At 51.5% G+C, this 12,392-nt stretch overlaps 1 protein-coding gene across 1 annotated transcript in view; it reads right to left on the bottom strand.

Moving 5' to 3' along the window:
- KLHL15 (kelch like family member 15) overlaps window positions 1-12,392 on the bottom strand; it is a 207,252-nt gene that overhangs the window by 41,111 nt on the left and 153,749 nt on the right. The window lies entirely within an intron of this gene.

The following is a 12,392-nucleotide window of genomic DNA, read 5'->3' as shown; positions in this document are numbered from 1 at the left end:
TTGGACGACTGTGGAGAGAACGTGCGTTCCTGACTTCGCATGGAGCTAAGATTCAGCATGGTCAGTTGGTGAATGAGCTTCTTGAATCACTGACCTTACCCCTGCAAGTGGCGGTTGTGAAATGTAGTGCTCACAGGAAGGTGACTGATGATGTTGGTCGTGGAAATGCATTTGCTGACGAAATCGCGAAAGAGACTGCAAGGAATGTGATGAGCCGAATGTATGTTGCAGGCCCTGCAAGATGGACTGGTGATGTTGGAATGTGTGAAGACACGATAGAGAGTGTGAAGTCCATCCAAGCTGAGGCCACCGCGAAGGAGTTGAGCACGTGGAGAGAAAGTACGGGTAGAATGGATGCAAATGGTTGCTGGATTGAATTATCAGAGCATCAGAGATGGTTGTTACCCGATGCATATGTGCTTGCAGTGGTTACAATGGCTCATGGAATGGCTCATATCAGCGTAAAAGGGATTTGCGAGTTGTTGGCTCCAGTATGGCACAATTCAGGAATTCCCAAATGTGCAGAGAATGTCGTCAAGAATTGTATGGTATGTCTGAAGCACAATCCTGGTAGGGGAACCCCAACTCCAGCTGGTCATTTTGCACCTCCTACGTATCCGTTCGAGGTTTTGCAGCTAGATTTCATTCACATGGAGAGGTGCAACAATTTAAAATACGTACTCGTTGTTGTTTGTGCCTTCTCAAGATGGGTAGAAGCCTATCCCCTAAAAGACAACACTGCCTTATCCACAGCGAAAGCCCTTGTGAAAGAGTTCTTCCCCAGGTTTGGAATGCCTAGAATGGTCTGGTCTGATAATGGAAGTGAATTTGTGGGTCGTGTGATGAAGAGAGTGTGTGAAGGGCTAGGTATTCGGCAGAAGTTCCACGCTGCAAATCACCCCAATCAGCTGGATTAGTAGAATGCTACAACGGCACTTTAAAACTTAAACTGGCCAAAATCCAAGCGAGCACAGGTCTTAAATGGCCTGATGCTCTACCCTTAGCACTCCTGTCCACCAGAATGACTGTGCATTCACGAGTGAAACTTAGCCCTTATTAAATCGTTTTTGGCCGGCCAGCCAACATATGGGGAGTGCCTAGACCCACTAGGTTCAGTGAACTTGAACACCCTGTTTTGCTTGATTATCTGTATGAATTGACGGCTAAATTGCGTGTTTTGCATCAACAGGTTCACGACACCCTGCCTCCGGTCTCTGAGACTCCAGGTCACTCCATCGACCCTGGCTCCTGGGTCCTTGTTAAAAACTTCCAGAGAACTAAGAACGACCAGCCCAGGTGGACCGGACCGCACCTCGTCCTTCTTTCCACAAGATCGGCTGTTCGAGTGGAGGGGAAGGCCAACTGGATCCACGGGGTCCACTGCAAAAGAATCCCTTCACCTCTGCCATATGACCAGTGGGTCCAGAAGGGTGTCGCTGACCCAGAACCTAAAACCGTGCCACGCGTCATACCTTTCAGTGATGCACGTGTAAAAGGAACTAACTCTGAACGTGAAAGCGAGAACATTTTGCACAAGGCTGTGCCACCATCCAAGCGATTGAACACTACAGAGCCTGAACTCTTGTTCCAGGATCAAACAGTACCCGGAAGAGAACGTTACAATTTGAGACCGAGACCTATGGACAAATAAAAGATATTTCTTTTTTCCCTTCCCAGTACTATTTTTTAAGTGCAGCTCTCCCATCTGAAGAAAACTTGCTTATTTTTGTTTTTCGAACCGCCATCCGGGTTCCGCTGCTAGGGCCGCGATTGCTTAAAGTCTTCGGGGTGCAGCTGACGACGTTAGGTCGGCAGTTCTGGTTGGTCCAAGGGAGTTGCCCTAGACTGACGGAAGCATTTCTTAGCAGAATCAACCTCCCGTCGCGGGCAGCACTTTAGAGAGGATGGAGTTTTCCGAGATGGAGAGACCTGCCAAACCAACGAACTTTAAACGCAAATTATGTAAAGTGATGACAAAGAAAAGCTTTTTAATATTGTGCATTTGTATGTTATTCAGTATGATGATATTTTTAATAAGTTACGTTTTATTCTCTTTCCGTGTAACATTTGCACCCACTGCATCACCCATACCTCCTCCCACGGTTTCCTCTCATTCTTTCCACCCTCTTCCTGACCATGAATCCAATAGGAGATTGGAGTTCATTAATAACTCCTTTGTTCAGCTCTTGCACCAACACCAACTTGTAATGAACACAACTAACTGTTGGGTGTGCGGTCTTATGCCTCACACAACGGATAAAGGTATCCCTTATATGGTCCTGCCTTTCAGCCACAACGGTTCTGTGTGGGCATACAGAACAATGTTCATATATGCGCATGAAGTCTACCCCCTACGTTCTGTAACAGACAATCCTAGAAAAAGTGCTCTAGTCAAGGGTATAGTAGACATGATTAAGGAAGGTATTTCTTATGAGACTATCCCGAGAGATGAGACACTAGTATACATAGGATGGAACATGACTGGATATGGAGCTACTCTGAGTGAGAAACAGCAAGCTAAGAGATCTTCCCCGATTTGGATTGTACCCCATCAGGGTCATCTGTGTCTGCAAGGTAATGGCACGAATCCCAGAGCTCAGTTAGGGAAGAGTATCTGCACTAAAACGTATGTTTTTGCAGCCCAGACTTCCCCCGCGTTTTTAGCAGCTAAGGGTACTTATTTCATCTGCCATGATAGAGCCTATACATGGTTGCCCCCTGACTTTTCGGGCTCATGTTTTGTTTCATTCCTGTTGCCTCCCACCTACACAGCAGCGGCAGATTACCACAAGACAAGGATAGTTAGAGGTGTCTTGAGTGAAGAAGACACTGCAGGTCAAGAATTTGGGGACTTTGCAAAGGGTTTTCTGCCGTTCTGGGGATCCATGGCTAACAGCAGGAACATAAGGCAATTGACAAGGGTAGTTGAGTCCACCGTGATTGAAACTGCTGGTGCCCTTAGTAACCTGACTGCTGAGCTCCAGTCGGATCGTCTTATGACCCTTCAGAACAGGGTCGCATTAGATGTCATACTTGCAGACCGAGGTGGGGTATGCAGATTGATCCAATCGAGTTGCTGTGTTTTCATCCCAGATAACGCTCCAACAATGTACCAGGCCATCTCCAAACTACATAAGATTTCCGAATCTATTCATGTGGATAAAGGCGATTGGTCGTTAATGGGATGGTTCTGGGAACTGATATCCGCCTGGGGATAGAAAATTCTGATGGTCATTGGGATGGTCTTAGCCATTCTTTTCCTGTTCTGTCTATGCGTGCAGTGTGCTCCTGCAATATGTGACCTCTGTGTCACATCATGTGTAAGGAAACCTGTATGAAGAGACGAACTAAGTACTAGAATGATGTTACAGCAAAATCTCAATGACTTTAAGAATATAGATCTGGACTCAGATTAGCATGAGGATAGATTAATTGCCTATGTAAGGGCAAAAGGAGGGTTTGTGGTTCTGAAACTTCTGGACTCGTGTAATTATTCTGGACTCGAGAATAAAAACTTCATAGTAACATGACGAATTTAGTATCAAAAGACCGAGAATGACGAGTACACTGTGTACAAGCATTTTCAGCATATTCGAGTGACGATTTCACCTCGAAATCGTCGTTTTCGTTCAGAACTCTCGACTTCCATTTTGTGTATGGACGCCATTTTATGAGTTGCCCTTTACATAGGCTTATAATCCAGCCGAATTCGATTCCACAAGGACACGTACACCGTAATCGACTTTCCTATGACCTGTGCAAGTTGGAACCATTGCCCCAGGCCGAACTCGTTAGGTCAGTTCCCCTCCCAGTGGCCGAACAAGATAGCATCAAGGCTCAACAAGCCATAAAACCATTTCAGCGCACCCACACCTGCCGTATCTTGCTCGCATCTGTCTCTGCTCTTTTTTTGCTTCACTTGCTTTATGGTGGGGAGGTGCCCGTTTTATTGGGGGTCCACCGATATCTGATGAAATGTTGGGCCTTGCCGGGTGATTTGTTGTAGGCAGCACGAAGTGAAATATGGACATGTCATCATGACTCTGCTTTTTCTTTGTATTGAAAATATGTCAATGATCTACTGTAAAACCAAGAATGTTTGCCTGAAGCTTAAAATTCTGTGTAAGAAGAGAAGCCTGACTTTGTAAATTCGAGCAGTCTCCTGAGAATATACTTCCCGTGCGTTGTACTTCTAGGACACTTGTTACCTTGGTTGCAGCCAATAAAATCGATCCTTGACTTCACCTAGAAGACTCTGAGTTTCTGTGGTCTGAATCAGGAAGGACTCGAGGTCTCTGGGTGTACCCTGACACCGCTGGGTTGCCGGTTCTGTGCCGGTTCTTAAAAACCCAGTACCTCATCACCTTCCCCCCGCCTTCCCGGGTCGGTATTTTTCATTGCTTTCATCTTCAAATATGACACAGCAGGGGTCTGTATTGCGGGAGCTTCCCCGTGGTGACGCTTATGGGCAAATTTACATGCATTGTTTCCTGACAGCTTTCAGCGCGGTGAGACAGCAAGCCCTGTCAGTTTCCCCGAGGGCTTTATGGCGCGCTGTGGGCAAGTGCAGGCCTAATTTGCGGTCCTTAGGGCTGGTTTTCTCCAGTCTGTTATTTATAACGCATTATGCTTTGATAGAGGGAAATTTGAATAAGTTTATTCTTTATTGGTCTTGCCTTTCATTTTCCCATACGCACAAAAATGGAGGCACAGAATGATATCTATGAGGAGGAAGAGGTGCAGTAATACTTACCTTATGATGATGATGACTTCTTTGAGGCTGTTGACTCTTCCATCTATAGGGTGGTTAACTAGGTGGTGGGGCCCATGGAACAAGGCCTGCCTGACAGGATTGTTCTGGAATGCGCAAAATTGGCGCAAGCACACGCGGAGCATCCAACACCTCCGGCCCCCACCCCCTAAGAAAAAGTGCCCTGAGGGGGTGGATAGAGACGTGTTTGCGCGCCTTAAGACAGCCTTCCCTGCAAGTCTTTTTCCCCCGCGCCACTCCCTGTGTCTGAACCCCAGGAGACTCCTGACCCAGCCTCCCCAGAACCTGATGAGGATACCCAGGGGGATTCGGATGACGAAGCAGGTCCCTCTCACCCTTGGCACGCAGCCCCCATTCAGCCCCGGGGAGGACACGGGTATGTTGGACCTGATGAGAATATTCATCACCGGTCCCCGGCTTGGGCTTCCGGGGAAAAGGTGGCCAAGTTTGTCGCGGGGCGACTTCGCAAGCCCTTGGAGAAGGAGGCTCAGGGTTGCCTAAGGGCAGAGTGCCCGAGACCCACTTCAGGGGGAAGGTCGACTTCACCCCGGTGTGGACTCCAAGATAGCTACTTTCCTGGCAAAGTATAAGAAAATCCTAGGAAGGGCATAGATAGATCCTGGCGTTCATGTCAGGATAGTCTCCTCTATGCCATTGGTCTTATGACCAAAATCTTGAACATGGCTGAGGAAGCTATGGTGTCAGGACACCCTATTTCTCCCGAGATCCTAATTTGGCTCAGAGAGCCATTATCTTTATGGGTAACGCCAACTGTGCCTTGTCAACTGAGCACCGCCGCTCATTGTTGATTAAGATAGATCCCAAGCTTGGGGATATGGCCTCCTCGGAGGTGAGGGCAGTGGCGCAGGGGGGGTCCATTCCGAGACCCCTTTGTAAAGTAGTTAAATTTGTAGCAACATGTACCTCTTTGGATACAGCCCAACCCAATATCAAAAGGTCTTCAACCCGCGGGTTTTCCGCGAGGCCGGCTGAGGCAGGAACCGCTCGGTCAGCCGAGGCTCCCAGCACAATCCTCAAAGGGGACAAGGCTCCGGGCATGGACTGTATAATTCCAGCGCCAGCTACAACAACTTTTACCCGACCAGAGGCCAGCGCTTTAAGGGACGCGGATGTTTCAGAAAGAATGCCGGTGGCGGCAATCCCAGCAATAAGTATTTAACCAGTGACTCAGGTCCGCATTGGAGGCCGATTAGAGGCCTTCAGAGACGCTTGGGCGGCTATTACGTGGGACGCATGGTTCCTACAAACTGTTCAGGGGTTTCATATAGAGTTTTACGATCATCCTCGTCAGGAGGGTTAACCCCGTCTCATCTCCTTCACTTCCCATGAAGCACATCTGATCGACAAAGAGGTCTCTGTGCTGCTTCGCAAGGGAGCCATTTGTCGATCAGTTTTGCATCCCGAAGCAATATTTTTTTGGTGTCAAGTCCGATGGGGGATGTCGCCTGGTTATCAACCTGAAGGAATTCAACAGTTGGTTGGTATATTGTCATTTCAAGATGGAGCAAATCCATCTCCTTCGGGACATCCTGCTCCCGTCCGATTGGATGGCGAAGTTGGACTTGAAGGATGCGTACCTGGTAATTCCAATCCATCCCTCTCATCGGGGTTTCCTGCAATTTTGCTGGAGATAACTAGTCTACGAGTTCACCGCCCTTCCATGCGGTCTTTCCTCAGCACCATGATGCTTTACCAAGGTGCTCCACCTGGCAGTGGAATTCCTCAGGACCCAGGGCATAAGCATGATAGTCAATCAATCAATCAATGCATTTATATAGCGCACTACTCACCCGGAGGGTCTCAAGGCGCTTGGGGAAGGGGGGTCCGCTACTGCTCGAACAGCCAGGTCTTGAGCTGCTTCCTGAAGGCGAGGTGGTCTTCGCTCAGGCGTAGGTGGGTCGGGAGGGAGTTCCAAGTCTTGGCGGCCAGGTAGGAGAAGGACCTTCCTCCTGTGGTGGCTCTTCAAAAGCGGGGGACGACGGCGAGGGCGTGGCTGGTTGATCGAAGCTGGCTTGTGGGAGTGTAGAAGTTGAGGCGGCTGTTGAGGTATCTTGGGCCTTGGTTGTGTAGGGCTTTGTGTGCGTGGGTGAGGAGACGGAAGGTGATTCTCTTGTTGACCGGGAGGCAGTACAGGTCTCTCAGGTGTCCGGAGATGTGGCTGTGTCGGGGGATGTCGAGGATGAGTCTTGCTGAGGCGTTCTGGATCTGCTGGAGTCTCTTTTGGAGTTTGGCAGTGGTTCCGGCGTAGAGGGAGTTGCCGTAGTCCAGTCGGCTGGTGATGAGGGCCTGGGTGACCGTCTTCCTGGTCTCGGTGGGGATCCACCGGAAGATTTTACGTAGCATGCGCAGGATGTTGAAGCACGATGAGGAGACGGCGTTGACTTGTCTGGTCATGGAGAGGGAGGAGTACAGGATGAAGCCCAGGTTGCGTGCGTGGTCTGTTGGTTTGGGTGCGCTGCCCAGGGCGGGGGGCCACCACGAGTCGTCCCAGGCGGAGGGTGAAGAGCCCAGGATGAGGACTTCCGTCTTGTCTGAGTTCAGTTTCAGGCGGCTGTTCATCATCCACTCGGCTACGTCTGTCATCCCCTCGTGTAGGTTGGCTCTGGCGGTGGCGGGGTCGTTGGTGAGGGAGAGGATCAGCTGGGTGTCGTCGGCATAAGAGATGATGTTGCGGTTGTGTTGGCGTGCGATGGCCACAAGGGGGCTCATGTAGACATTGAAGAGGGTGGGGCTGAGCGAGGAGCCTTGAGGAACGCCGCAGATGACTTCGGTGGCTTCTGATCTGAACGGGGGGAGGCGGACTCTCTGTGTCCTTCCGGCGAGGAAGGAGATGATCCATTCTAGTGCCTTCTCTTGGATTCCGACGTTGCTGAGGCGCTGCACTAGGGTGCGGTGGCAGACAGTGGCGAATGCCGCGGAGAGGTCCAGGAGGATGAGGGCCGCAGTTTCCCCGTTGTCGAGCAGGGCTCGGATGTCATCGGTGGCTGCGATGAGGGCGGTCTCGGTGCTGTGGTTGGCCCGGAAGCCAGACTGCGAGAGGTCGATGGATCCGTTCGTCTCGAGGAAGGCGGCCAGCTGCTTGTTGACGGTCTTCTCGATGACTTTGGCCGGAAACGGGAGGAGCGAGATGGGGCGGTAGTTTTTGAGTTCGGTGGGGTCCGCTGATGGTTTCTTTAGTAGAGCGCTGAGTTCGGCGTGCTTCCTGCTCTCCGGGAAGGTGGCGGTGTCGAAGGAGGTGTTGATGATGTCCCGTAGGTGGGGCGCGATGATAGCGTCGGCTTTGTTGAAGACGTGGTGAGGGCAGGGGTCGGTTGGAGATCCGGAGTGGATGGAGTTCATCGTGCGTCGGGTTTCTTCGGTGCTGATCGGGGTCCAGGCGCGGAGGGTGGTGGAGGGGGGGTGTAGGTGCGGTCGTGGGGTGCGTTGGCTGTGCGATGAAGCTGTTGTGTAAGTCTGCCATCTTGTTGTGGAAGTAGGAGGCGAGGGAGTTGCAGAGGTCTTGTGATGGGGTGATGTTGTTGTTTCCGGCGTTGGGGTTGGAGAGCTCTTTGACGATGTTGAAGAGTTCCTTGCTGTTGTGTGCGTTGTTGTCCAGTCGTTCCTTGAATGCTGTTTTCTTGGAGGTGTGGATCAGTTGGTGGTGTTTTCGAGTGGCGACCTTCAGGGTGGTCATGTTGTCTGGTGTTGGGTCTCTGCGCCAGGCTCTCTCGAGGGCTCGGCAGTTCTTCTTGGAGCTCTTGAGCTCGTCGGTGAACGATGGTGCTTTCTTACTGCCGGGTCTGCTGGGCGGGGTCCTCAGAGGGGCGAGGTCGTCTGCGCAGTTGCTGATCCACTTCGTGAGGTTGTTGGCGGCCTGGCTGGGGTTCGCTGAGCTGGTGGTCCTGGCTAAGGGATGCGGCGAGCTGGTCAGCTGTGATCTTGTTCCAGCTTCTGCGTGCCACCTGTTGCTGGTGGTGGTGGATCGTGTTCTTTCTGAAGCTGAAGTGGACGCAGCTGTGGTCCGTCCAGTGGAGTCCGGTGGCGTGGCTGAAGGCGATGTCCTTGCTGGATGAGAAGACAGGGTCGAGTGTGTGTCCGGCGTAGTGGGTGGGGGTGGTCACCAGCTGCTTGAGACCGAGGTTGGCGAGGTTGTCCAGCAGGGTGGTGGTGTTGCGGTCGTTGTTGTTCTCCAGGTGGAAGTTGAGGTCCCCGAGTAAAATGTAGTCAGCGGAGGGGAGGGCGTGTGGGCTGATGAAGTCGGCGATGTCTTCGCTGAATTGTGTGCGTAGTGTATCTGGAAGATATCCTCCTCATGGCGAAGTGCCCCAGGAATTTGTCCACGCAGTTCCAACAGACTGTGTTCCTGTTGCAGAGCCTGGGGTTTGTTATCAACGAGGACAAATCGGTCCTCAGCCCTTCCCAGAAGGTGGTTTTCCTTGGTTTTGTGGTCGACTCCATCCATTCGTTTCGGAGTCTGCCGTCTCGGAAGATGGCCAAGATTCAACACAAATTGCGTCAAATCATCTTGAAGACTTCCACGTCGCTCCGGCAAATTGCCCTGTTGATGGGCTTGCTGTCCTCCTCCATCAAGGCAATCATTACCGGGCCCTTCAACGTCTCAGGCATTCCACCTGCGGAGAGGGCTGTCGTACAACCAGTTGGTTCCTCTCGCAATGGTGGCAAACCCACAAGGAAGCGTGGAACGGCGGGCGATTTTCGGCACGGTTCCGGATCTCATCATTGAAACAGACGCCAGCAGGTCAGGCTGGGGCGCCCGATGTTGAGACTTCTCCACCGGAGGCGTTTGGACATTAGATGAGCAGAAACTCCATATCAACTACCTGGAGCTCCTAGCAGGATCCTTTGCGGTCCGTTGCAGGATCAGGAACAGTGTGCAATCTTGCGTCCTTCTAAAGATGGACAACATCTCCGCGGTGCGTAAGGTCAATCATTTGGGAGGTCCTCACTCGCGAGCATTAGCTAACCTGGCAAAGGATTTTTAGGGTTTCTGCTTGGCCAATCATATCTCAGTATCAGCGGAATATCTTCCGGGCCAGGACAACCAGGTTGCAGATTGGCACTCGAGGAATCTCCATGATTCCAGTCTTTGGAAGCTGGACCCTCATGTTTTTCAGTGGCTGGGAGACCTCTGGGGACCGTTCTCAGTGGAACTCTTTGCGTCGTGTCTGGATCACCAGGTCCCAAATGTTTTCAATTGGAGACCGGATCCAATGGCATCTGCCACAGACGATTTTCTCCAGCATTGGAGCCAAGAGAGGGGCTACGCCTTTACCCCGTTTTCAATGATAACAAGGACGGCTGCTCAGATTCACCGGCAAAAGGCGGAAGTGGTCATGGTAACCCCATGTAGGAGGTCGCAAATTTGGTTTCCAGTTCTTCAGGAACTGTCTTGGGATTCTCCAATCCGACTCCCCCTATTTCCTCACCTGCTTCTGAACCCGGACAGAGAGCCACACCACCTGATCTCCCAGGGCTTTCTGCGCCTCAGGCAACAATGGTCGCTACCGGGCCTTTCAAGACCGGATGAAGCCCACTTGTCAAAGGCTTGGGCAGATAGCACCAGGAAACGTTACCGGTCCGCTTGGACTAGATGGGTTCGTTGGTGTCTTCGAACGGATTTGGATCCCAGTGTCGCCTGTGTTGTTCCAATCCTGAATTTTTTGGCAGATTTGGCGACAGAGGGCTTAGGTTGTCGCTCAATCAATGCGATATAGTCGGCTGTTTCAACGGGTCACGACCTGATAGACCAGAGCTTTCCAAAATCTGTGTCGCGACACGGTACCGTGTCGCCTGCCATGTGTGGGTGTGTCGCAGAGATGCGGTGTCTAAACTGCTCTGTCCCCAATTTACATGCGCTTCTCTGACCCTCAGTCTCAGCGTGGCTCTCGGGCTTCTCCCAGGCTTTCTTGTCATTTCAGTACTGCCTTTCACCCATGCCCTGCCCCCTTCCCCAGACACTACTCCTCTCTCCTTTTACAACTGCCCATATATTCCTGCTGCCCTGCACAGCTTCTAAGCGTCTCTCCGCGCCCGAGTGTAATTTCTTGCATGAAGAAAAAACTGCTGTGAATTTTAACTAACCGGGAAAACTCAGTCTGTGGATATACCGCCGCCCAAGCACCTTCTTGTCATAAGCTGACATATTGCACCGTGCAGTGAGACCATAGGTATAGTGCCGCTCTAATTTTGCACTTTTATATAGCGCGAACTCGATCCAAATGTATTGGATGGCTTTAACATATTATATTACACAAGGTCACATTCCTGTTTTTACGCACGAGAAGATTATGTGATTTGGCCAGAATCCCAGGATGTGGTGCGGGCCCAGAGACTCCAATTTTGTTCTCTGGTGCCAGAGTCGGCAGGACTGTCGCTAGGGCCACGTCCTCTTGTTCCTGGGACCCCCAAAGGCACCCATACTCGCCGCACAGCCTGACCTTGCGCCATTCCCGCACAGTGCATCGTAGTGCACCTCATAAGGGTCCTCAGAACTCTTTGCTGTCATGTTGCCCCCTTCCCATCAGCTTGGATGCAGGCTGGCATGATAATTCGATGGCGGCAATCGGGCCACGTTGTCCTGAAGTTTGAAGCCGTTGGACCTGGATGTGCACTCCTGGGCTCATTTTCTGTATAACTTATACTTATTCAATTACTCCAGAATTACTCATTGAACAACCTGCTGTTGTTTTCGTGATGGGCCACACTTTAGGTGTGAAAAAATTGTGATAGGTGATAGAGACACACATGAGTGACAAAGACACAGCCAAGTGTCAGACAGAGGAAAGTACCAGTGAAAGTACCTGCGAAGTTGCGGCTGTGTGTGTGCCTGTAAGCTGGGGTGAGGTGACAGAGGGTGACAGGCAGAGGGAGGGAGACAGAGGGAGGAAGACAGAGAGAGAGGGAGGGAAGGACAGAGGGAAGGAGACGGAGAGAGAGGGAAACCGTGGAAGACAGAGAGAGAGGGAAACCGTGGAAGACAGAGAGAGAGGGAAACCGTGGAAGACAGAGAGAGAGGGAAACCGTGGAAGACAGAGAGAGAGGGAAACCGTGGAAGACAGAGAGAGAGGGAAATCGTGGAAGACAGAGAGAGAGGGAAACCGTGGAAGACAGAGAGAGAGGGAAACCGTGGAAGACAGAGAGAGAGGGAAACCGTGGAAGACAGAGAGAGAGGGAAACCGTGGAAGACAGAGAGAGAGGGAAACCGTGGAAGACAGAGAGAGAGGGAAACCGTGGAAGACAGAGAGAGAGGGAAACCGTGGAAGAGAGAGAGAGAGAGAGGGAAACCGTGGAAGACAGAGAGAGAGGGAAACCGTGGAAGAGAGAGAGAGAGGGAAACAGAAGGAGGGAGAGGGCGACAGAGGGAGGGAGACAGAGGGAGGGAGAGGGCGACAGAGGGAGGGAGACAGAGGTAGGGAGGAAGACAGAGGGATGGAGACAGACAGAGGGAGACAGACAGAGGGAGAAGGGCAACAGAGGGATGGAGACAGATAGAGGGAGACAGATAGAGGGAGACAGACAGAGGGAGACAGACAGAGGGAGACAGACAGAGGGAGACAGACAGAGGGAGACAGACAGAGGGAGACAGAGGGAGGGAGACAGA

The sequence above is a fragment of the Lissotriton helveticus genome, chromosome 8 (genome assembly GCF_964261635.1).
Source record: "Lissotriton helveticus chromosome 8, aLisHel1.1, whole genome shotgun sequence".
NCBI classification, from domain to species: Eukaryota; Metazoa; Chordata; class Amphibia; order Caudata; family Salamandridae; genus Lissotriton; species Lissotriton helveticus.
Note: the sequence above shows the minus strand (reverse complement) of the source record. Positions and strands in the feature narration are given on the sequence as shown.